Source organism: Phalangium opilio, unplaced genomic scaffold (genome assembly GCF_054372755.1).
Source record: "Phalangium opilio isolate 3A_F unplaced genomic scaffold, DU_Popi_V2 ptg000089l_1, whole genome shotgun sequence".
Classification (NCBI taxonomy): Eukaryota; Metazoa; Arthropoda; class Arachnida; order Opiliones; family Phalangiidae; genus Phalangium; species Phalangium opilio.
In genome coordinates, this window is record NW_028324194.1 from 2,347,134 (window position 1) to 2,369,205 (window position 22,072).

Here is a 22,072-nt window from a genome sequence, read left to right on the forward strand (position 1 = left end):
GATTAAACTCGGTTAAATCAAGGACGGGGTGGCCGCGTGGTTAAGGCGATGGACTGCTAATCCATTGGGCTCTGTCCATGCGAGTTCGAATCTCGCCTCCGTCGTTTTAACCGGATTGTTTTAATCACAAATTCAGGCAAAATAATTAAACCAGTTTTAAATCGAGGACAGGGAGGTTAAGGCGATGGACTGCTAATCCATTGGGCTCTGCCCGCGCGAGTTCGAATCTCGTCTCCGTCGTTTTATCTGTTTTGTTTTGAACACAAATGCAGTCAAAATGATTTAACTCCTTTAAATCCCGGAAGGGATGGCCGAGTGGTTAAGGCGATGGAATGCTGATACATTGGGCTCTAAACACGCGAGTTCGAATCTCGCCTCCGTCGTTTTAACCGGGTGGTTTTAATCACAAATTCAGGCAAAATAATTAAACCAGTTTTAAATCGAGGACAGGGTGGGTATGGCGATGGACTGCTAATCCATTGGGCTCTGCTCGCGCGAGTTCGAATCTCGCCTCCGTCGTTTTATCCGTTTTGTTTTGAACACAAATGCAGTCAAAATGATTTTACTCCTTTAAATCCCGGAAGGGGTGGCCGAGTGGTAAAGGCGATGGAATGCTGATACATTGGGCTCTAAACACGCGAGTTCGAATCTCGCCTCCGTCGTTTTAAACGGATTGTTTTGAACACAAATGCAGTCAAAATGATTTAACTCCTTTAAATCGCGAAAGGGATTGCCGAGTGGTTAAGGCGATGGAATGCTGATACATTGGGCTCTAAACACGCGAGTTCGAATCTCGCCTCAGTCGTTTTATCCGTTTTGTTTTGAACACAAATGCAGTCAAAATTATTAAACTTGGTTAACTTGAGGACGGGGTGGGCGTGTGGTTAAGGCGATGGACTGCTAATCCATTGGGCTCTGCCCGCGCGAGTTCGAATCTCGTCTCCGTCGTTTTATCTGTTTTGTTTTGAACACAAATGCAGTCAAAATGATTTAACTCCTTTAAATCCCGGAAGGGATGGCCGAGTGGTTAAGGCGATGGAATGCTGATACATTGGGCTCTAAACACGCGAGTTCGAATCTCGCCTCCGTCGTTTTAACCGGATTGTTATAATCACAAATTCAGGCAAAATAATTAAACCAGTTTTAGATCAAGGACGGGGTGGCCGAGTGGTTAAGGCGATGGACTGCTAATCCATTGGGCTCTGTCCACGCGAGTTCGAATCTCGCCTCCGTCGTTTTAACCGGTTTGTTTTAATCACAAATTCAGACAAAATAATTAAACCAGTTTTAAATCGAGGACAGGGTGGTTAAGGCGATGGACTGCTAATCCATTGGACTCTGCCCGCGCGAGTTCGAATCTCGCCTCCGTCGTTTTATCCGTTTTGTTTTGAACACAAATGCAGTCAAAATGATTTAACTCCTATAATCCCGGAAGGGATGGCCGAGTGGTTAAGGCGATGGAATGCTGATACATTGGGCTCTAAACACGCGAGTTCGAATCTCGCCTCCGCCGTTTTAAACGGATTGTTATAATCACAAATTCAGGCAAAATAATTAAACCAGTTTTAAATGAAGGACGGGGTGGCCGAGTGGTTAAGGCGATGGACTGCTAATCCATTGTGCTCTGCCCGCGCGAGTTCGAATCTCGCCTCGGTCGTTTTAACCTGTTTGTTTTAATCACAAATTCAGGCAAAATAATTAAACCAGTTTTAAATCGAGGACAGGGTGGGTAAGGCGATGGACTGCTAATCCATTGGGCTCTGCTCGCGCGAGTTCGAATCTCGCCTCCGTCGTTTTATCCGTTTTGTTTTGAACACAAATGCAGTCAAAATGATTTAACTCCTATAATCCCGGAAGGGATGGCCGAGTGGTTAAGGCGATGGAATGCTGATACATTGGGCCCTAAACACGCGAGTTCGAATCTCGCCTCCGTCGTTTAAACCGGATTGTTATAATCATAAATTCAGGGAAAATAATTAAACCAGTTTTAAATCAAGGACGGGGTGGCCGAGTGGTTAAGGCGATGGACTGCTAATCCATTGGGCTCTGCCCGCGCGAGTTCGAATCTCGTCTCCGTCGTTTTGTCCGTTTTGGTTTGAACACAAATGCAGTCAAAATGATTAAACTCGGTTAAATCGAGGACGGGGTGGGCGAGTGGTTAAGGCGATGGACTGCTAATCCATTGGGCTCTGCCCGCGTGAGTTCGAATCTCGCCACCGTCGTTTTATCCGTTTTGTTTTGAACACAAATGCAGTCAAAATGATTAAACTCGGTTAAATCAAGGACGGGGTGGCCGCGTGGTTAAGGCGATGGACTGCTAATCCATTGGGCTCTGTCCATGCGAGTTCGAATCTCGCCTCCGTCGTTTTAACCGGATTGTTTTAATCACAAATTCAGGCAAAATAATTAAACCAGTTTTAAATCGAGGACAGGGAGGTTAAGGCGATGGACTGCTAATCCATTGGGCTCTGCCCGCGCGAGTTCGAATCTCGTCTCCGTCGTTTTATCTGTTTTGTTTTGAACACAAATGCAGTCAAAATGATTTAACTCCTTTAAATCCCGGAAGGGATGGCCGAGTGGTTAAGGCGATGGAATGCTGATACATTGGGCTCTAAACACGCGAGTTCGAATCTCGCCTCCGTCGTTTTAACCGGGTGGTTTTAATCACAAATTCAGGCAAAATAATTAAACCAGTTTTAAATCAAGGACGGGGTGGCCGAGTGGTTAAGGCGATGGACTGCTAATCCATTGCGCTCTGCCCGCGCGAGTTCGAATCTCGCCTCCGTCGTTTTAACCGGTTTGTTTTAATCACAAATTCAGGCAAAATAATTAAACCAGTTTTAAATCGAGGACAGGGTGGGTATGGCGATGGACTGCTAATCCATTGGGCTCTGCTCGCGCGAGTTCGAATCTCGCCTCCGTCGTTTTATCCGTTTTGTTTTGAACACAAATGCAGTCAAAATGATTTTACTCCTTTAAATCCCGGAAGGGATGGCCGAGTGGTAAAGGCGATGGAATGCTGATACATTGGGCTCTAAACACGCGAGTTCGAATCTCGCCTCCGTCGTTTTAAACGGATTGTTTTGAACACAAATGCAGTCAAAATGATTTAACTCCTTTAAATCGCGAAAGGGATTGCCGAGTGGTTAAGGCGATGGAATGCTGATACATTGGGCTCTAAACACGCGAGTTCGAATCTCGCCTCAGTCGTTTTATCCGTTTTGTTTTGAACACAAATGCAGTCAAAATTATTAAACTTGGTTAACTTGAGGACGGGGTGGGCGTGTGGTTAAGGCGATGGACTGCTAATCCATTGGGCTCTGCCCGCGCGAGTTCGAATCTCGTCTCCGTCGTTTTATCTGTTTTGTTTTGAACACAAATGCAGTCAAAATGATTTAACTCCTTTAAATCCCGGAAGGGATGGCCGAGTGGTTAAGGCGATGGAATGCTGATACATTGGGCTCTAAACACGCGAGTTCGAATCTCGCCTCCGTCGTTTTAACCGGATTGTTATAATCACAAATTCAGGCAAAATAATTAAACCAGTTTTAGATCAAGGACGGGGTGGCCGAGTGGTTAAGGCGATGGACTGCTAATCCATTGGGCTCTGCCCGCGCGAGTTCGAATCTCGCCTCCGTCGTTTTGTCCGTTTTGGTTTGAACACAAACGCAGTCAAAATGATTAAACTCGGTTAAATCGAGGACGGGGTGGGCGAGTGGTTAAGGCGATGGACTGCTAATGCATTCGGCTCTGCCCGCGAGAGTTCGAATCTCGCCTCCGTCGTTTTATCCGTTTTGTTTTGAACACAAATGCAGTGAAAATGATTTAACTCCTTTAAATCCCGGAAGGGATGGCCGAGTGGTTAAGGCGATGGAATGCTGATACATTGGGCTCTAAACACGCGAGTTCGAATCTCGCCTCCGTCGTTTTAAATGGATTGTTATAATCACAAATTCAGGCAATATAATTAAACCAGTTTTAAATTCAAGGACGGGGTGGCCAAGTGGTTAAGGCGATGGACTGCTAATCCATTGTGCTCTGCCCGCGCGAGTTCGAATCTCGCCTCCGTCGTTTTATCCGTTTTGTTTTGAACACAAATGCAGTCAAAATGATTTAACTCCTTTAAATCGCGAAAGGGATTGCCGAGTGGTTAAGGCGATGGAATGCTGATACATTGGGCTCTAAACACGCGAGTTCGAATCTCGCCTCAGTCGTTTTAACCGGATTGTTTTAATCACAAATTCAGGCAAAATAATTAAACCAGTTTTAAATCAAGGACGCGGTGGCCGAGTGGTTAAAGTGATGGACTGCTAATCCATTGGGCCCTAAACACGCGAGTTCGAATCTCGCCTCCGTCGTTTTAACCGGATTGTTCAAATCACAAATTCAGGCAAAATAAGTAAACCAGCTTTAAATCGAGGACAGGATGGTTAAAGCGATGGACTGCTGATACATTGGGCTCTAAACACGCGAGTTCCAATCTCGCCTCCGTCGTTTTATCCGTTTTGTTTTGAACACAAATGCAGTCAAAATTATTAAACTTGGTTAACTTGAGGACGGGGTGGGCGTGTGGTTAAGGCGATGGACTGCTAATCCATTGGGCTCTGCCCGCGCGAGTTCGAATCTCGCCTCCGTCGTTTAATCCGTTTTGTTTTGAACACAAATGCAGTCAAAATGATTTAACTCCTTTAAATCCCGGAAGGGATGGCCGAGTGGTTAAGGCGATGGATTGCTAATACATTGGGCCCTAAACACGCGAGTTCGAATTTTGCCTCCTTCGTTTTAACCGGATTGTTTTAATCACAGATTCAGGCAAAATAATTAAACCAGTTTTAAATCAAGGACGGGGTGGCCGAGTGGTTAAGGCGATGGACTGCTAATCCATTGGGCTCTGCCCGCGCGAGTTCGAATCTCGCCTCCGTCGTTTTAACCGGTTGGTTTTAATCACAAATTCAGGCAAAATAATTAAACCAGTTTTAAATCGAGGACAGGGTGGTTAAGGCGATGGACTGCTAATCCATTGGGCTCTGCCCGCGCTAGTTCGAATCTCGTCTCCGTTGTTTTATCTGTTTTGTTTTGAACACAAATGCAGTCAAAATGATTTAACTCCTTTAAATCCCGGAAGGGATGGCCGAGTGGTTAAGGCGATGGAATGCTGATACATTGGGCTCTAAACACGCGAGTTCGAATCTCGCCTCCGTCGTTTTAACCGGATTGTTATAATCACAAATTCAGGCAAAATAATTAAACCAGTTTTAGATCAAGGACGGGGTGGCCGAGTGGTTAAGGCGATGGACTGCTAATCCATTGGGCTCTGCCCGCGCGAGTTCGAATCTCGCCTCCGTCGTTTTGTCCGTTTTGGTTTGAACACAAACGCAGTCAAAATGATTAAACTCGGTTAAATCGAGGACGGGGTGGGCGAGTGGTTAAGGCGATGGATTGCTAATACATTGGGCCCTAAACACGCGAGTTCGAATTTTGCCTCCTTCGTTTTAACCGGATTGTTTTAATCACAGATTCAGGCAATATAATTAAACCAGTTTTAAATTCAAGGACGGGGTGGCCAAGTGGTTAAGGCGATGGACTGCTAATCCATTGTGCTCTGCCCGCGCGAGTTCGAATCTCGCCTCCGTCGTTTTATCCGTTTTGTTTTGAACACAAATGCAGTCAAAATGATTTAACTCCTTTAAATCGCGAAAGGGATTGCCGAGTGGTTAAGGCGATGGAATGCTGATACATTGGGCTCTAAACACGCGAGTTCGAATCTCGCCTCAGTCGTTTTAACCGGATTGTTTTAATCACAAATTCAGGCAAAATAATTAAACCAGTTTTAAATCAAGGACGCGGTGGCCGAGTGGTTAAAGTGATGGACTGCTAATCCATTGGGCCCTAAACACGCGAGTTCGAATCTCGCCTCCGTCGTTTTATCCGTTTTGTTTTGAACACAAATGCAGTCAAAATTATTAAACTTGGTTAACTTGAGGACGGGGTGGGCGTGTGGTTAAGGCGATGGACTGCTAATCCATTGGGCTCTGCCCGCGCGAGTTCGAATCTCGCCTCCGTCGTTTAATCCGTTTTGTTTTGAACACAAATGCAGTCAAAATGATTTAACTCCTTTAAATCCCGGAAGGGATGGCCGAGTGGTTAAGGCGATGGATTGCTAATACATTGGGCCCTAAACACGCGAGTTCGAATTTTGCCTCCTTCGTTTTAACCGGATTGTTTTAATCACAGATTCAGGCAAAATAATTAAACCAGTTTTAAATCAAGGACGGGGTGGCCGAGTGGTTAAGGCGATGGACTGCTAATCCATTGGGCTCTGCCCGCGCGAGTTCGAATCTCGCCTCCGTCGTTTTAACCGGTTGGTTTTAATCACAAATTCAGGCAAAATAATTAAACCAGTTTTAAATCGAGGACAGGGTGGTTAAGGCGATGGACTGCTAATCCATTGGGCTCTGCCCGCGCTAGTTCGAATCTCGTCTCCGTTGTTTTATCTGTTTTGTTTTGAACACAAATGCAGTCAAAATGATTTAACTCCTTTAAATCCCGGAAGGGATGGCCGAGTGGTTAAGGCGATGGAATGCTGATACATTGGGCTCTAAACACGCGAGTTCGAATCTCGCCTCCGTCGTTTTAACCGGATTGTTATAATCACAAATTCAGGCAAAATAATTAAACCAGTTTTAGATCAAGGACGGGGTGGCCGAGTGGTTAAGGCGATGGACTGCTAATCCATTGGGCTCTGCCCGCGCGAGTTCGAATCTCGCCTCCGTCGTTTTGTCCGTTTTGGTTTGAACACAAACGCAGTCAAAATGATTAAACTCGGTTAAATCGAGGACGGGGTGGGCGAGTGGTTAAGGCGATGGATTGCTAATACATTGGGCCCTAAACACGCGAGTTCGAATTTTGCCTCCTTCGTTTTAACCGGATTGTTTTAATCACAGATTCAGGCAAAATAATTAAACCAGTTTTAAATCAAGGACGGGGTGGCCGCGTGGTTAAGGCGATGGACTGCTAATCCATTGGGCTCTGTCCACGCGAGTTCGAATCTCGCCTCCGTCGTTTTAACCGGTTTGTTTTAATCACAAATTCAGGCAAAATAATTAAACCAGTTTTAAATCGAGGACAGGGTGGTTAAGGCGATGGACTGCTAATCCATTGGGCTCTGCCCGCGCGAGTTCGAATCTCGCCTCCGTCGTTTTATCCGTTTTGTTTTGAACACAAATGCAGTCAAAATGATTTAACTCCTATAATCCCGGAAGGGATGGCCGAGTGGTTAAGGCGATGGAATGCTGATACATTGGGCTCTGTCCACGCGAGTTCGAATCTCGCCTCCATCGTTTTAACCGGATTGTTTTAATCACAAATTCAGGCAAAATAATTAAACCAGTTTTACATCGAGGACGGCGTGGTTAAGACGATGGACTGCTAATTCATGGGGCTCTGCCCGTGCGAGTTCGAATCTCGCCTGCGTTGTTTTATCCGTTTTGTTTTGAACACAAATGCAGTCAAAATGATTAAATTCGTTTAAAGCGCGGAAGGGATGGCCGAGTGGTTAAGGCGATGGATTGCTAATCCATTGGGCTCTGCCCGCGCGAGTTCGAATCTCGCCTCCGTCGTTTTATCCGTTTTGTTTTGAACACAAATGCAGTCAAAATGATTAAACTCGGTTAAATCGAGGAAGGGATGGCCGAGTGGTTAAAACGATGGATTGCTAATATATAGGGCTCTAAACCCGCGAGCTCGATTCTCACCTCCGTCGTTTTAACCGGATTGTTTTAATCACAAATTCAGGAAAAAATATTTAAACCAGTTCTAAATCGAGGACGGGGTGGCCGAGTGGTTAAGGCGATGGACTGCTAATATATAGGGCTCTGCCCGCGCGAGTTCGAATCTCGCCTCCGTCGTTTTATCCGTTTTGGTTTGAACACAAATGCAGTCAAAATGATTAAACCAGTTTTAAATCGAGGACGGGGTGGTTAAGGCGATGGACTGCTAATCCATTGGGCTCTGCCCGCGCGTGTTCGAATCTCGCCTCCGTCCTTTTATCCGTTTTGTTTTGAACACAAATGCAGTCAAAATGATTAAACCAGTTTTAAATCTTGGACGGGGTGGTTAAGGCGATGGACTGCTAATCCATTGGTATGCGCGAGTTCTAATATCGCTTCCGTCGTTTTATCCGTTTTGTTTTGAACACAAATGCAGTCAAAATGATTAAACCAGTTTTAAATCGAGGACGGGGTGGTTAAGGCGATGGACTGCTAATCCATTGGTTTGCGCGAGTTCTAATCTCGCTTCCGTCGTTTTATCCGTTTTGTTTTAAACACAAATGCAGTCAAAATGATTAAACATGTTCAAATCGAGGAAGGGATGGCCGAGTGGTTAAGGCGATGGACTGATAATACTTTGGGCTCTGCACACGCGAGTTCGAATTTCGCCTCCGTCGTTCTAACCGGATTGTTTTAATCACAAATTCAGGCAAAATAATTAAACCAGTTTTACGTCGAGGACGGCGTGGTTAAGGCGATGGACTGCTAATCCATTGGGCTCTGCCCGTGCGAGTTCGAATCTCGCCTGCGTTGTTTTATCCGTTTTGTTTTTAACACAAATGCAGTCAAAATGATTAAATTCGTTTAAAGCGCGGAAGGGATGGCCGAGTGGTTAAGGCGATGGATTGCTAATCCATTGGGCTCTGCCCGCGCGTGTTCGAATCTCGCCTCCGTCGTTTTATCCGTTTTGTTTTGAACACAAATGCAGTCAAAATGATTAAACCAGTTTTAAATCGAGAACGGGGTGGTTAAGGCGATGGACTGCTAATCCATTGGTTTGCGCGAGTTCTAATCTCGCCTGCGTTGTTTTATCCGTTTTGTTTTGAACACAAATGCAGTCAAAATGATTAAATTCGTTTAAATCGCGGAAGGGATGGCCGAGTGGTTAAGGCGATGAATTGCTAATCCATTGGGCTCTGCCCGCGCGTGTTCGAATCTCGCCTCCGTCGTTTTATCCGTTTTGTTTTGAACACAAATGCAGTCAAAATGATTAAACCACTTTTAAATCGAGGACGGGGTGGTTAAGGCGATGGACTGCTAATCCATTGGTTTGCGCGAGTTCTAATCTCGCTTCCGTCGTTTTATCCGTTTTGTTTTGAACACAAATGCAGTCAAAATGATTAAACATGTTCAAATCGAGGAAGGGATGGCCGAATGGTTCAGGCAATGGACTGATAATACTTTGGGCTCTGCACACGCGAGTTCGAATTTCGCCTCCGTCGTTTTAACCGGATTGTTTTAATCACAAATTCAGGCAAAATAATTAAACCAGTTTTACATCGAGGACGGCGTGGTTAAGACGATGGACTGCTAATTCATGGGGCTCTGCCCGTGCGAGTTCGAATCTCGCCTGCGTTGTTTTATCCGTTTTGTTTTGAACACAAATGCAGTCAAAATGATTAAATTCGTTTAAAGCGCGGAAGGGATGGCCGAGTGGTTAAGGCGATGGATTGCTAATCCATTGGGCTCTGCCCGCGCGAGTTCGAATCTCGCCTCCGTCGTTTTATCCGTTTTGTTTTGAACACAAATGCAGTCAAAATGATTAAACTCGGTTAAATCGAGGAAGGGATGGCCGAGTGGTTAAAGCGATGGATTGCTAATATATAGGGCTCTAAAACCGCGAGCTCGATTCTCACCTCCGTCGTTTTAACCGGATTGTTTTAATCACAAATTCAGGAAAAAATATTTAAACCAGTTCTAAATCGAGGACGGGGTGGCCGAGTGGTTAAGGCGATGGACTGCTAATATATAGGGCTCTGCCCGCGCGAGTTCGAATCTCGCCTCCGTCGTTTTATCCGTTTTGGTTTGAACACAAATGCAGTCAAAATGATTAAACCAGTTTTAAATCGAGGACGGGGTGGTTAAGGCGATGGACTGCTAATCCATTGGGCTCTGCCCGCGCGTGTTCGAATCTCGCCTCCGTCCTTTTATCCGTTTTGTTTTGAACACAAATGCAGTCAAAATGATTAAACCAGTTTTAAATCTTGGACGGGGTGGTTAAGGCGATGGACTGCTAATCCATTGGTATGCGCGAGTTCTAATATCGCTTCCGTCGTTTTATCCGTTTTGTTTTGAACACAAATGCAGTCAAAATGATTAAACCAGTTTTAAATCGAGGACGGGGTGGTTAAGGCGATGGACTGCTAATCCATTGGTTTGCGCGAGTTCTAATCTCGCTTCCGTCGTTTTATCCGTTTTGTTTTAAACACAAATGCAGTCAAAATGATTAAACATGTTCAAATCGAGGAAGGGATGGCCGAGTGGTTAAGGCGATGGACTGATAATACTTTGGGCTCTGCACACGCGAGTTCGAATTTCGCCTCCGTCGTTCTAACCGGATTGTTTTAATCACAAATTCAGGCAAAATAATTAAACCAGTTTTACGTCGAGGACGGCGTGGTTAAGGCGATGGACTGCTAATCCATTGGGCTCTGCCCGTGCGAGTTCGAATCTCGCCTGCGTTGTTTTATCCGTTTTGTTTTTAACACAAATGCAGTCAAAATGATTAAATTCGTTTAAAGCGCGGAAGGGATGGCCGAGTGGTTAAGGCGATGGATTGCTAATCCATTGGGCTCTGCCCGCGCGTGTTCGAATCTCGCCTCCGTCGTTTTATCCGTTTTGTTTTGAACACAAATGCAGTCAAAATGATTAAACCAGTTTTAAATCGAGAACGGGGTGGTTAAGGCGATGGACTGCTAATCCATTGGTTTGCGCGAGTTCTAATCTCGCCTGCGTTGTTTTATCCGTTTTGTTTTGAACACAAATGCAGTCAAAATGATTAAATTCGTTTAAATCGCGGAAGGGATGGCCGAGTGGTTAAGGCGATGAATTGCTAATCCATTGGGCTCTGCCCGCGCGTGTTCGAATCTCGCCTCCGTCGTTTTATCCGTTTTGTTTTGAACACAAATGCAGTCAAAATGATTAAACCACTTTTAAATCGAGGACGGGGTGGTTAAGGCGATGGACTGCTAATCCATTGGTTTGCGCGAGTTCTAATCTCGCTTCCGTCGTTTTATCCGTTTTGTTTTGAACACAAATGCAGTCAAAATGATTAAACATGTTCAAATCGAGGAAGGGATGGCCGAATGGTTCAGGCGATGGACTGATAATACTTTGGGCTCTGCACACGCGAGTTCGAATTTCGCCTCCGTCGTTTTAACCGGATTGTTTTAATCACAAATTCAGGCAAAATAATTAAACCAGTTTTACATCGAGGACGGCGTGGTTAAGACGATGGACTGCTAATTCATGGGGCTCTGCCCGTGCGAGTTCGAATCTCGCCTGCGTTGTTTTATCCGTTTTGTTTTGAACACAAATGCAGTCAAAATGATTAAATTCGTTTAAAGCGCGGAAGGGATGGCCGAGTGGTTAAGGCGATGGATTGCTAATCCATTGGGCTCTGCCCGCGCGAGTTCGAATCTCGCCTCCGTCGTTTTATCCGTTTTGTTTTGAACACAAATGCAGTCAAAATGATTAAACTCGGTTAAATCGAGGAAGGGATGGCCGAGTGGTTAAAGCGATGGATTGCTAATATATAGGGCTCTAAACCCGCGAGCTCGATTCTCACCTCCGTCGTTTTAACCGGATTGTTTTAATCACAAATTCAGGAAAAAATATTTAAACCAGTTTTAAATCGAGGACGGGGTGGCCGAGTGGTTAAGGCGATGGACTGCTAATATATAGGGCTCTGCCCGCGCGAGTTCGAATCTCGCCTCCGTCGTTTTATCCGTTTTGGTTTGAACACAAATGCAGTCAAAATGATTAAACCAGTTTTAAATCGAGGACGGGGTGGTTAAGGCGATGGACTGCTAATCCATTGGGCTCTGCCCGCGCGTGTTCGAATCTCGCCTCCGTCCTTTTATCCGTTTTGTTTTGAACACAAATGCAGTCAAAATGATTAAACCAGTTTTAAATCTTGGACGGGGTGGTTAAGGCGATGGACTGCTAATCCATTGGTATGCGCGAGTTCTAATATCGCTTCCGTCGTTTTATCCGTTTTGTTTTGAACACAAATGCAGTCAAAATGATTAAACCAGTTTTAAATCGAGGACGGGGTGGTTAAGGCGATGGACTGCTAATCCATTGGTTTGCGCGAGTTCTAATCTCGCTTCCGTCGTTTTATCCGTTTTGTTTTAAACACAAATGCAGTCAAAATGATTAAACATGTTCAAATCGAGGAAGGGATGGCCGAGTGGTTAAGGCGATGGACTGATAATACTTTGGGCTCTGCACACGCGAGTTCGAATTTCGCCTCCGTCGTTCTAACCGGATTGTTTTAATCACAAATTCAGGCAAAATAATTAAACCAGTTTTACGTCGAGGACGGCGTGGTTAAGGCGATGGACTGCTAATCCATTGGGCTCTGCCCGTGCGAGTTCGAATCTCGCCTGCGTTGTTTTATCCGTTTTGTTTTTAACACAAATGCAGTCAAAATGATTAAATTCGTTTAAAGCGCGGAAGGGATGGCCGAGTGGTTAAGGCGATGGATTGCTAATCCATTGGGCTCTGCCCGCGCGTGTTCGAATCTCGCCTCCGTCGTTTTATCAGTTTTGTTTTGAACACAAATGCAGTCAAAATGATTAAACCAGTTTTAAATCGAGAACGGGGTGGTTAAGGCGATGGATTGCTAATACATTGGGCTCTAAACACGCGAGTTCGAATCTCGCCTCCGTCGTTTTAACCGGATTGTTTTAATCACAAATTCGGGCAAAATATTTAAACCAGTTCTAAATCGAGGACGGGGTGGCCGAGTGGTTAAGGCGATGGACTGCTAATCCATTGGGCTCTGCCTGCGCGAGTTCGAATCTCGCCTCCGTTGTTTTATCCGTTTTGTTTTGAACACAAATGCAGTCAAAATGATTAAACTCGGTTAAATCGAGGAAGGGATGGCCGAGTGGTTAAAGTGAGGGATTGCTATTACATTGGGCTCTAAACACGCGAGTTCGAATCTCGCCTCCGAAGTTTTAACCGGATTGTTTTAATCACAAATTCACGCATAATATTTAAACTAGTTCTAAATCGAGGACGGGTTGGCCGAGTGGTTAAGGCGATGGGCTGCTAATCCATTGGGCTCTGCCCGCGCGAGTTCGAATCTCGCCTGCGTTGTTCTATCCGTTTTGTTTTGAACACAAATGCAGTCAAAATTATTAAATACGTTTAAATCGCGGAAGTGATGGCCGAGTGGTTAAGGCGATGGATTGCTAATACATTGGGCTCTAAACACGTAAGTTCGAATCTCGCCTCCGTCGTTTTAACCGGATTGTTTTAATCACAAATTCGGGCAAAATATTTAAACCAGTTCTAAATCGAGGACGGGGTGGCCGAGTGGTTAAGGCGATGGACTGCTAATCCATTGGGCTCTGCCCGCGCGAGTTCGAATCTTGCCCCCGTCGTTTTATCCGTTTTGTTTTGAACACAAATGCAGTCAAAATGATTAAACCAGTTTTAAATCGAGGACGGGGTGGTTAAGGCGATGGACTGCTAATCCATTGGTTTGCGCGAGTTCTAATCTCGCTTCCGTCGTTTTATCCGCTTTGTTTTGAACACAAAAGCAGTCAAAATGATTAAACATGTTCAAATCGAGGAAGGGATGGCCGAGTGGTTAAGGCGATGGACTGATAATACTTTGGGCTCTGCACACGCGAGTTCGAATTTCGCCTCCGTCGTTTTAACCGGATTGTTTTAATCACAAATTCAGGCAAAATAATTAAACCAGTTTTACATCGAGGACGGCGTGGTTTAGGCGATGGACTACTAATCCATTGGGCTCTGCCCGCGCGAGTTCGAATCTCGCCTGCGTTGTTTTATCCGTTTTGTTTTGAACACAAATGCAGTCAAAATGATTAAATTCGTTTAAATCGCGGAAGGGATGGCCGAGTGGTTAAGGCGATGGATTGCTAATCCATTGGGCTCTGCCCGCGCGTGTTCGAATCTCGCCTCCGTCGTTATATCCGTTTTGTTTTGAACACAAATGCAGTCTAAATGATTAAACATGTTCAAATCGAGGAAGGAATGGCCGAGTGGTTAAAGCGATGGACTGATAATACTTTGGGCTCTGCACACGCGAGTTCGAATCTCGCCTCCGTCGTTTTAACCGGATTGTTTTAATCACAAATTCAGGCAAAATAATTAAACCAGTTTTACATCGAGGACGGGGTGGTTAAGGCGATGGACTGCAAATCCATTGGGCTCTGCCCGCGCGAGTTCGAATCTCGCCTCCGTCGTTTTATCCGTTTTGTTTTGAACACAAATGCAGTCAAAATGATTAAACTTGGTTAAATCGAGGAAGGGATGGCCGAGTGGTTAAAGCGTTGGATTGCTAATACATTGGGCTCTAAACACGCGAGTTCGAATCTCGCCTCCGTCGTTTTAACCGGATTGTTTTAATCACAAATTCAGGCAAAATATTTAAACCAGTTCTAAATCGAGGACGGGGTGGCCGAGTGGTTAAGGCGATGGACTGCTAATCCATTGGGCTCTGCCTGCGCGAGTTCGAATCTCGCCTCCGTCGTTTTATCCGTTTTGTTTTGAACACAAATGCAGTTAAAATGATTAAACCAGTTTTAAATCGAGGGCGGGGTGGTTAAGGCGATGGACTGCTAATCCATTGGGCTCTGCCCGCGCGTGTTCGAATCTCGCCTCCGTCGTTTTATCCGTTTTGTTTTGAACACAAATGCAGTCAAAATGATTAAACCAGTTTTAAATCTTCGACGGGGTGGTTAAGGCGATGGACAACTAATCCATTGGTTTGCGCGAGTTCTAATCTCGCTTCCGTCGTTTTATCCGTTTTGTTTTGAACACATATGCAGTCAAAATGATTAAATTCGTTTAAATCGCGGAAGGGATGGCTGAGTGGTTAAGGCGATGGATTGCTAATACATTGGGCTCTAAAAACGCGAAATTGAATCTATCCTCCGACGTTTTAACCGGATTATTTTAATCACAAATTCAGGCAAAATAATTCAACCAGTTTTAAATTGAGGACGCGGTGGTTAAAGCGATGGACTGCTAATCCATTGGGCTCTGCCCGCGCGTGTTCGAATCTCGCCTCCGTCGTTTTATCCGTTTTGTTTTGAACACAAATGCAGTCAAAATGATTAAACCAGTTTTAAATCTTGGACGGGGTGATTAAGGCGATGGACAACTAATCCATTGGTTTGCGCGAGCTCTAATCTCGCTTCCGTCGTTTTATCCGTTTTGTTTTGAACACAAATGCAGTCAAAATGGTTAAACATGTTCAAATCAAGGAAGGGATGGCCGAGTGGTTAAGGCGATGGACTGATAATACTTTGGGCTCTGCACACGCGAGTTCGAATCTCGCCTCCGTCGTTTTAACCGGATTGTTTTAATCACAAATTCAGGCAAAATAATTAAACCAGTTTTACATCGAGGACGGGGTGGTTAAGGCGATGGACTGCAAATCCATTGGGCTCTGGCCGCGCGAGTTCGAATCTCGCCTCCGTCGTTTTATCCGTTTTGTTTTGAACACAAATGCAGTCAAAATGATTAAACCAGTTTTAAATCTTGGACGGGGTGGTTAAGGCGATGGACAACTAATCCATTGGTTTGCGCGAGTTCTAATCTCGCTTCCGTCGTTTTATCCGTTTTGTTTTGAACACAAATGCAGTCAAAATTATTAAACATGTTCAGATCGATGAAGGGATGGCCGAGTGGTTAAGGCGAAGGACTGATAATACTTTGGGCTCTGCACACGCGAGTTCGAATCTCACCTCCGTCGTTTTAACCGGATTGTTTTAATCACAAATTCAGGCAAAACAATTAAAACAGTTTGACATCGAGGACGGGGTGGTTAAGGCGATGGACTGCTAATCCATTGGGCTTTGCCCGCGCAAGTTCGAATCTCGCCTCGTTCGTTTTATCCGTTTTGTTTTGAACACAAATGCAGTCAAAATGATTAAACCATTTTTAAATCGAGGACGAGTGGTTAAGGCGATAGACTGCTAATCCATTGGTTTGCGCGAGTTCTAATCTCGCTTCCGTCGTTTTATCCGTTTTGTTTTGAACACAAATGCAGTCAAAATTATTAAACTCGTTTAAACCGCGGAAGAGATTTCCGAATGGTTAAGGCGATGGATTGCTACTACATTGGGCTCTAAACACACGAGTTCGAATCTCGCCTCCGTCGTTTTAACCGGATTGTTTTAATCACAAATTCAGGCAAAATAATTCAACCAGTTTTAAATCGAGGACGGGGTGGTTAAGGCGATGGACTGCTAATCCATGGGCTCTGCCCGCGCGAGTTCGAATCTCGCCTCCGTCGTTTTATCCGTTTTGTTTTGAACACAAATGCAGTCAAAATGATTAAACTCGCTTAAATCGAAGAAGGGATGGCCGAGTGGTTAAGGCGATGGATTGCTAAAACATTGGGCTCTAAAGACGCGAGTTCGAATCTCGCCTCCGTCGTTTTAACCGGATTGTTTTAATCACAAACTCAGGCAAAATATTTATACCAGTTCTAAATCGAGGACGGGGTGGCCGAGTGGTTAAGGCGATGGACTGCTAATCCATTGGGCTCTGCCCGCGCGAGTTCGAATCTCGCCTCCGTAGTTTTATCCGTTTTGTTTTGAACTTAAATGCAGTCAAAATGATTAAACTCGTTTAAATCGCGGAAGGGATGGCCGAGTATTTAAGGCGATGGACTGTTAATCCATTGGGCTCTGCCCGCGCGAGTTCGAATTTCGCCTCCGTCGTTTTATCCGTTTTGTTTTGAACACAAATGCAGTCAAAATGATGAAACTCGTTTAAATCGCGGAAGGGATGGCCGAGTGGTTAAGGCGATGGATTGCTAATACATTGGGCTCTAAAAACGCGAGTTTGAATCTAGCCTCCGTCGTTTTAACCGGATTGTTTTAATCACAGATTCAGGCAAAATACTTAAACCAGTTAAACAAGACCGTCAGTGATTGGCTACTATTTTGCGTTTTTTACCTCTCCGTGTGACGTAGTCCAGGAGAGGTTCTGTAACGGCCGTGTCTTTGTGTGTGTCTGTGTGACATTATGCTTTGTATTATTAGTAGGCCAGTTTATGAACAGCCCCATATTAGCTTAATGTCTATTATTTATCTAATCTCTCGTGTATAAAAAGGCCCCCTCTCTGTGTTAAAAATTCAGTCTATCTCGGACCTCGATCATGTATAAATCATTGTAAATAAAACCATAGTTTTAAAAGTATCAACTCCTGTGTAGTCGTACAAACACACAACATGGTGTCAGAAGTTCGTTAATGTGGTATTTAGTCGCGCGATATCACGGTTAGCTTTAATTCGTTAATCAGTAATCAGTAATCGACTAGATTTGCGGTCTACCTCGACACGGAAAATGCAGAACGCCGCAGCCTTTCAAGTGCAACCGCCTTGCCAATTCAACTTTTCGAATTCCAATGAGTGGCCCCGCTGGAGGAGGAGGTTCGAGAGATTCAGATCCGCGTCCGGTCTTAGTTCCAAGACAGGGGAGGAACAAGTCAACGCGTTAATATACATGATGGGCGACAAAGCTGATGACGTATTCTTGTCATTTACGTTTGCCACTGATGCAGAGAAGTCTGACTTCAACGTCGTTATGAATAAATTCGAAGGACATTTCATTCTCCGGAGGAACGTTATCTACGAGCGAGCAACCTTCAACTCACGAGTTCAGCAAGATGGCGAACCGGTAGAAGAGTTTATCACCGCGTGTCGAGCACAGATTGAGAAATGTGCCTACGGAACTCTCCAAGACGAATTGCTTAGAGACCGAATAGTAGTCGGGGTGCGAGACAAAGCCCTGTCGGAAAAAATGCAATTGGACGGAAACCTTACACTGGAGAAAGCGATCTCAACCGCCCGCCATGCCGAAGAAGTTCGCCGACAACAACAAGAATTAAACGCAGGAAGTTATAAAAACGGAACTCCGGCTGTTGTCGAAAAGCTTGGCTCTCGAAACACCTCTCAGACGAAGGAGAACAGGCGACCAAGAGCAACTCATCCTTCAAGACCAATTCAACGCGATCAAAAGGTTACTTCAGATACCGGCAAGAAATGCGGAATGTTCGAGAAACACAATCGAGAGCGATGCCCAGCATATAGAGCAGTTTGCAGGAAGTGTAAGAAGATTGGCCACTACGAGCGTGTGTGTCAAAGGTCAACCACCAACTACAATCGTGAGGTCACATCACAAATGATCTGTGCGGATGATGATGACTCAACGTCAATGGATACTTTCTTGGGAAAAGTCAGCAGCGACGAGATACAAGATCGTTGGATGGTAAACATTAGGATTAATGCAAAACAAGTTCAATTCAAGATAGATACCGGCGCGGACGTTTGCGTAATACCAGACTCGCTGTACAAGGCGAAAATTCAAGACTTAGCACTGAATAAATCTGACCGACGTCTGTTTGGACCAGGGAAGACCTTGATTAACTGCAAAGGTTTCATTGAAGCCTACCTGTCAAGTAGAGATACCACCATCCATGACAAGGTCTATTTCATCGACCAATTGCAAGTTCCACTTCTAAGCCTCAGAGCAAGTGAAGACCTGAAAATAGTTCAAAGAATCGATGAGCTGCAACTCACGGAGACGAGTATAAGACCAAAGGACCATTATCCTCAACTATTTACCGGCTTAGGACGAGTCAAACGAAGCTACAAACTGAAGCTGAAACCGAACGCAGTACCGTATGCAGTGACGACTCCACGTCGAGTTGCGATTCCTTTGATGTCACAAGTCGAAGCTGAATTGAAACGAATGGTGGACTTGGGAGTAATCCGGAGAGTCGAGGACCCCACAGACTGGTGCGCTCCCATGGTGGTCGTGAGAAAGGATTCTGGCGAATTAAGGATATGCGTGGATTATACGCAACTGAATAACTACGTACAACGTGAACGGTACCAGATACCGGCTGTAGACCATACGCTTGGACGACTGGCTGGAGCCGAGATCTTCTCAAAACTTGATTGTAATTCCGGTTATTGGCAGATACCGCTACATCCGGACTCCATATTACTAACGACTTTCATGACGCCATTTGGAAGATATTGCTGCAATTGCCTGCCCTTTGGTTTAACATCTGCATCCGAGCACTACCAAAGCCAAATGTCTTCGTATATTGAAGGCGTCAAGAACACAGTTTGTCATCAGGACGACATTCTAGTATGGGGCAAGGACATGGCCGAACATGATAAAAACCTAAAGGAAGTTCTCGAAAGATTGAAAGACCAAGGAGTCACGCTCAATGAAAGGAAATGCCTCTTTGGAGTCAAAAGGATCAAGTTTTTGGGGCACGTAATAGACAATGCCGGGATCAGTCCAGATGAGGAGAAGGTTCGAGCCATAGTCGAGATGAAATCACCATCTGGTGTCGCAGAGCTACGTCGTCTATTAGGAATGGTAAATTATCTTGCAAAGTTCATTCCCCGAATGGCCGAGCAGCTTAAACCACTAAGTAGTCTATTGAGCACCAAGAACAGCTGGATTTGGGGCCCAAGTCAAGAAATGGCCTTCAAATACCTCAAGACGACGCTCACAAAGCAAGCCTGTTTTGGGTATCTTCGATCCGAGGAAGCCAACAGTAGTATCCGCCGATGCGTCAAGCTATGGGATTGGAGCTATACTTCGACAAGAACAAGCCAATGGAACTTACAAAGTCATTGCCTATGCCTCGAAGACGTTATCCTCGACAGAACAACGCTATGCGCAGATCGAGAAGGAGGCGTATGCATTAACGTGGGCATGCCAGCGATTTGAGGATTTCATAACGGGTATAACAATAAAGCTAGAAACTGATCATCAGCCCCTTGTTTCCATATTGCATTCGAAACAACTGGACGATTTATCTCCGAGACTGCAAAGGCTACGTCTACGCATGATGCGATACTCGTACAAGGTCTCCTACGTGCCTGGAAAATCCTTAGTTGCCGCTGATACATTGTCTAGAGCTCCGTTGATAGACGTTGACGACAACGAGCTACAACAAGAAATTTCTGCTCACGTACAGTTAGTAATGATGAACCTACCCACTACAGATTCAAAGCTTGTGGAAATTCTTCATAAACAACAGGAAGATGCTACATGCAGAACATTACAACGTTACCTCGAACATGGATGGCCCGAGAAAAAACGCGTACACAGTAGTTGTAATGACTACTTCAGCTACAGGCATGAAATCACCATCCAAGACGGAATCATCATGAAAGGCAGCAGACTGCTCATTCCAAGTTCCATGCGTCCAGAAATAATGGATCGAATTCATCAAGGCCACATGGGAATCGTCAAATGTCGAGAAAGAGCCAAACAATCCGTCTGGTGGCCTGGAATTTCACGGGAAATCGAAGATAAGGTGAAAAGATGCGAACGATGTCTCAAAGAATCAACTTTCATGAGCCCTTAAAGCCAACAAGCTTACCCGAACGACCATGGCAAGCAGTTGCCATAGATATGCTACATCATGGGGGAAAATGGTACCTGGTCATGATGGACTACTACTCAAAATATCTGGAATTGGCTCGAATGAAAGATCAAACTACAAAAACTGTCATCGAGATCATCGAAGATATATTTGCACGACACGGAATTCCAGAGGTGGTCCGCAGCGATAATGGCACTAATTTATCAGCGACAAGAACCTTGGAATTCATCGCATTCTCCAAGAAATATGGATTTCGATCTATCACGAGCAGCCCAAGATATCCTCAAAGTAATGGGTTCGCAGAAGCAGCAGTAAAGACAGCGAAATCCATTTTAAAGAAATCTGACAACATCCCTTTGGCACTCTTGGCGTACCGATCTACACCGACGTCCAATGGTTTCAGTCCAGCACAAATGCTTGTGAGTCGCCATCTCCGAACAACGCTCCCATTACCGTCAAACATGCTTGTCCCGACGATCTTATCAGCAGAACGTATCAAAGAAACATCACTAACGCAGAAACAAACTCAGAAACGAAATTACGACCAACGCCATAGAGTCAGAGAGCTACACGAATTAGATCCTGGGAAAAGGGTATGGATAACCGATTTACGCAAAGAAGGAATCGTTGTCGAGAAAGCAGAGGAGCCCCGATCATATATAATCGAGACGTCTAAAGGAAGGATTCGAAGAAACCGGTTCCATCTAGTTCCCCTACCGGACAGTCATCAAAATCACGGAATCAAGTCTTTCACTCCGGAATCAAGTATTGGCCCAGAGGACGTCATAGATCCACCAAACATCATTGATCGAGAGGAACCTGTCTCTGAGCCAGCCCACGACAATCATCCATGCAATGCTGAAAACATTCAAGATACCGACAGAGAGAACTTGCGAGCTGATCCATCTGAGTCCAATACCACAAGGTCACCGGAATGTACGAATAAGAGAAAGACAAGAAGCAAATTGCCAAAAGACGACAAAGGGACAGTAACACGATCCGGAAGAATCTCAAAGCCATCGACTAAGTTAAATTTATAAAACTCATTCTTATTTGTATAAAAAAAGGGGATGTGACATTATGCTTTGTATTATTAGTAGGCCAGTTTATGAACAGCCCCATATTAGCTTAATGTCTATTATTTATCTAATCTCTCGTGTATAAAAAGGCCCCCTCTCTGTGTTAAAAATTCAGTCTATCTCGGACCTCGATCATGTATAAATCATTGTAAATAAAACCATAGTTTTAAAAGTATCAACTCCTGTGTAGTCGTACAAACACACAACAGTCTGTCTGTCTGTCTGTCTGTCCGTTGTTACACCCACGTGACCGCGTTCGCAGTTTGCGCATCGGAGCAAACTTGTTCGCCATTTCCGAACTGCTTTCACAGTCACGGAAATGGCTCCTCTACTTGAGTTCTCACACCACCATCTTCTGGTCTTTGTCCATCCCACACGGACACCAATCTGTTCTTACTTGCTTCTAATCACCACCATCTTCTGTTCTTTGTCAATCCCACATTGACACCAGTGTGCACTTACACTGGCTTCTAACACCAAAATCCACTGGTCTTCCGTCTATTCCACAGAGACACCAATCTGTATCATTGGCTTCTACT

The 22,072-nt window shown here is 44.9% G+C and overlaps 34 non-coding genes across 34 annotated transcripts; all 34 read left to right on the forward strand.

Annotated features, from left to right (window-relative positions):
* The first annotated feature begins 22 nt into the window (after positions 1–22).
* On the forward strand, positions 23–104 carry TRNAS-GCU (transfer RNA serine (anticodon GCU)). Its single transcript has one exon. It is a non-coding gene; the product is annotated as a tRNA-Ser (tRNA).
* Positions 105–866: 762 nt separating this feature from the next.
* On the forward strand, positions 867–948 carry TRNAS-GCU (transfer RNA serine (anticodon GCU)). The gene has a single exon. It is a non-coding gene; the product is annotated as a tRNA-Ser (tRNA).
* A 205-nt stretch (positions 949–1,153) lies between these two features.
* On the forward strand, positions 1,154–1,235 carry TRNAS-GCU (transfer RNA serine (anticodon GCU)). Its single transcript has one exon. It is a non-coding gene; the product is annotated as a tRNA-Ser (tRNA).
* A 340-nt stretch (positions 1,236–1,575) lies between these two features.
* On the forward strand, positions 1,576–1,657 carry TRNAS-GCU (transfer RNA serine (anticodon GCU)). The gene has a single exon. It is a non-coding gene; the product is annotated as a tRNA-Ser (tRNA).
* A 340-nt stretch (positions 1,658–1,997) lies between these two features.
* On the forward strand, positions 1,998–2,079 carry TRNAS-GCU (transfer RNA serine (anticodon GCU)). Its single transcript has one exon. It is a non-coding gene; the product is annotated as a tRNA-Ser (tRNA).
* A 61-nt stretch (positions 2,080–2,140) lies between these two features.
* Positions 2,141–2,222, forward strand: TRNAS-GCU (transfer RNA serine (anticodon GCU)). Its single transcript has one exon. It is a non-coding gene; the product is annotated as a tRNA-Ser (tRNA).
* Positions 2,223–2,283: 61 nt separating this feature from the next.
* TRNAS-GCU (transfer RNA serine (anticodon GCU)) lies at positions 2,284–2,365 on the forward strand. Its single transcript has one exon. It is a non-coding gene; the product is annotated as a tRNA-Ser (tRNA).
* A 341-nt stretch (positions 2,366–2,706) lies between these two features.
* TRNAS-GCU (transfer RNA serine (anticodon GCU)) lies at positions 2,707–2,788 on the forward strand. Its single transcript has one exon. It is a non-coding gene; the product is annotated as a tRNA-Ser (tRNA).
* A 483-nt stretch (positions 2,789–3,271) lies between these two features.
* Positions 3,272–3,353, forward strand: TRNAS-GCU (transfer RNA serine (anticodon GCU)). Its single transcript has one exon. It is a non-coding gene; the product is annotated as a tRNA-Ser (tRNA).
* Positions 3,354–3,558: 205 nt separating this feature from the next.
* On the forward strand, positions 3,559–3,640 carry TRNAS-GCU (transfer RNA serine (anticodon GCU)). The gene has a single exon. It is a non-coding gene; the product is annotated as a tRNA-Ser (tRNA).
* A 349-nt stretch (positions 3,641–3,989) lies between these two features.
* On the forward strand, positions 3,990–4,071 carry TRNAS-GCU (transfer RNA serine (anticodon GCU)). Its single transcript has one exon. It is a non-coding gene; the product is annotated as a tRNA-Ser (tRNA).
* A 484-nt stretch (positions 4,072–4,555) lies between these two features.
* On the forward strand, positions 4,556–4,637 carry TRNAS-GCU (transfer RNA serine (anticodon GCU)). Its single transcript has one exon. It is a non-coding gene; the product is annotated as a tRNA-Ser (tRNA).
* A 205-nt stretch (positions 4,638–4,842) lies between these two features.
* TRNAS-GCU (transfer RNA serine (anticodon GCU)) lies at positions 4,843–4,924 on the forward strand. The gene has a single exon. It is a non-coding gene; the product is annotated as a tRNA-Ser (tRNA).
* Positions 4,925–5,265: 341 nt separating this feature from the next.
* Positions 5,266–5,347, forward strand: TRNAS-GCU (transfer RNA serine (anticodon GCU)). Its single transcript has one exon. It is a non-coding gene; the product is annotated as a tRNA-Ser (tRNA).
* Positions 5,348–5,553: 206 nt separating this feature from the next.
* TRNAS-GCU (transfer RNA serine (anticodon GCU)) lies at positions 5,554–5,635 on the forward strand. Its single transcript has one exon. It is a non-coding gene; the product is annotated as a tRNA-Ser (tRNA).
* A 348-nt stretch (positions 5,636–5,983) lies between these two features.
* TRNAS-GCU (transfer RNA serine (anticodon GCU)) lies at positions 5,984–6,065 on the forward strand. The gene has a single exon. It is a non-coding gene; the product is annotated as a tRNA-Ser (tRNA).
* Positions 6,066–6,270: 205 nt separating this feature from the next.
* TRNAS-GCU (transfer RNA serine (anticodon GCU)) lies at positions 6,271–6,352 on the forward strand. Its single transcript has one exon. It is a non-coding gene; the product is annotated as a tRNA-Ser (tRNA).
* A 341-nt stretch (positions 6,353–6,693) lies between these two features.
* On the forward strand, positions 6,694–6,775 carry TRNAS-GCU (transfer RNA serine (anticodon GCU)). The gene has a single exon. It is a non-coding gene; the product is annotated as a tRNA-Ser (tRNA).
* Positions 6,776–6,980: 205 nt separating this feature from the next.
* Positions 6,981–7,062, forward strand: TRNAS-GCU (transfer RNA serine (anticodon GCU)). Its single transcript has one exon. It is a non-coding gene; the product is annotated as a tRNA-Ser (tRNA).
* A 475-nt stretch (positions 7,063–7,537) lies between these two features.
* Positions 7,538–7,619, forward strand: TRNAS-GCU (transfer RNA serine (anticodon GCU)). Its single transcript has one exon. It is a non-coding gene; the product is annotated as a tRNA-Ser (tRNA).
* Positions 7,620–7,825: 206 nt separating this feature from the next.
* Positions 7,826–7,907, forward strand: TRNAS-GCU (transfer RNA serine (anticodon GCU)). The gene has a single exon. It is a non-coding gene; the product is annotated as a tRNA-Ser (tRNA).
* A 736-nt stretch (positions 7,908–8,643) lies between these two features.
* TRNAS-GCU (transfer RNA serine (anticodon GCU)) lies at positions 8,644–8,725 on the forward strand. The gene has a single exon. It is a non-coding gene; the product is annotated as a tRNA-Ser (tRNA).
* Positions 8,726–9,468: 743 nt separating this feature from the next.
* On the forward strand, positions 9,469–9,550 carry TRNAS-GCU (transfer RNA serine (anticodon GCU)). The gene has a single exon. It is a non-coding gene; the product is annotated as a tRNA-Ser (tRNA).
* Positions 9,551–9,756: 206 nt separating this feature from the next.
* On the forward strand, positions 9,757–9,838 carry TRNAS-GCU (transfer RNA serine (anticodon GCU)). The gene has a single exon. It is a non-coding gene; the product is annotated as a tRNA-Ser (tRNA).
* A 736-nt stretch (positions 9,839–10,574) lies between these two features.
* Positions 10,575–10,656, forward strand: TRNAS-GCU (transfer RNA serine (anticodon GCU)). Its single transcript has one exon. It is a non-coding gene; the product is annotated as a tRNA-Ser (tRNA).
* A 743-nt stretch (positions 10,657–11,399) lies between these two features.
* Positions 11,400–11,481, forward strand: TRNAS-GCU (transfer RNA serine (anticodon GCU)). Its single transcript has one exon. It is a non-coding gene; the product is annotated as a tRNA-Ser (tRNA).
* A 206-nt stretch (positions 11,482–11,687) lies between these two features.
* Positions 11,688–11,769, forward strand: TRNAS-GCU (transfer RNA serine (anticodon GCU)). The gene has a single exon. It is a non-coding gene; the product is annotated as a tRNA-Ser (tRNA).
* A 736-nt stretch (positions 11,770–12,505) lies between these two features.
* TRNAS-GCU (transfer RNA serine (anticodon GCU)) lies at positions 12,506–12,587 on the forward strand. The gene has a single exon. It is a non-coding gene; the product is annotated as a tRNA-Ser (tRNA).
* A 198-nt stretch (positions 12,588–12,785) lies between these two features.
* On the forward strand, positions 12,786–12,867 carry TRNAS-GCU (transfer RNA serine (anticodon GCU)). Its single transcript has one exon. It is a non-coding gene; the product is annotated as a tRNA-Ser (tRNA).
* A 205-nt stretch (positions 12,868–13,072) lies between these two features.
* On the forward strand, positions 13,073–13,154 carry TRNAS-GCU (transfer RNA serine (anticodon GCU)). Its single transcript has one exon. It is a non-coding gene; the product is annotated as a tRNA-Ser (tRNA).
* Positions 13,155–13,359: 205 nt separating this feature from the next.
* TRNAS-GCU (transfer RNA serine (anticodon GCU)) lies at positions 13,360–13,441 on the forward strand. Its single transcript has one exon. It is a non-coding gene; the product is annotated as a tRNA-Ser (tRNA).
* A 470-nt stretch (positions 13,442–13,911) lies between these two features.
* TRNAS-GCU (transfer RNA serine (anticodon GCU)) lies at positions 13,912–13,993 on the forward strand. Its single transcript has one exon. It is a non-coding gene; the product is annotated as a tRNA-Ser (tRNA).
* Positions 13,994–14,477: 484 nt separating this feature from the next.
* Positions 14,478–14,559, forward strand: TRNAS-GCU (transfer RNA serine (anticodon GCU)). Its single transcript has one exon. It is a non-coding gene; the product is annotated as a tRNA-Ser (tRNA).
* Positions 14,560–16,534: 1,975 nt separating this feature from the next.
* On the forward strand, positions 16,535–16,616 carry TRNAS-GCU (transfer RNA serine (anticodon GCU)). Its single transcript has one exon. It is a non-coding gene; the product is annotated as a tRNA-Ser (tRNA).
* The last annotated feature ends 5,456 nt before the right edge of the window (positions 16,617–22,072 follow it).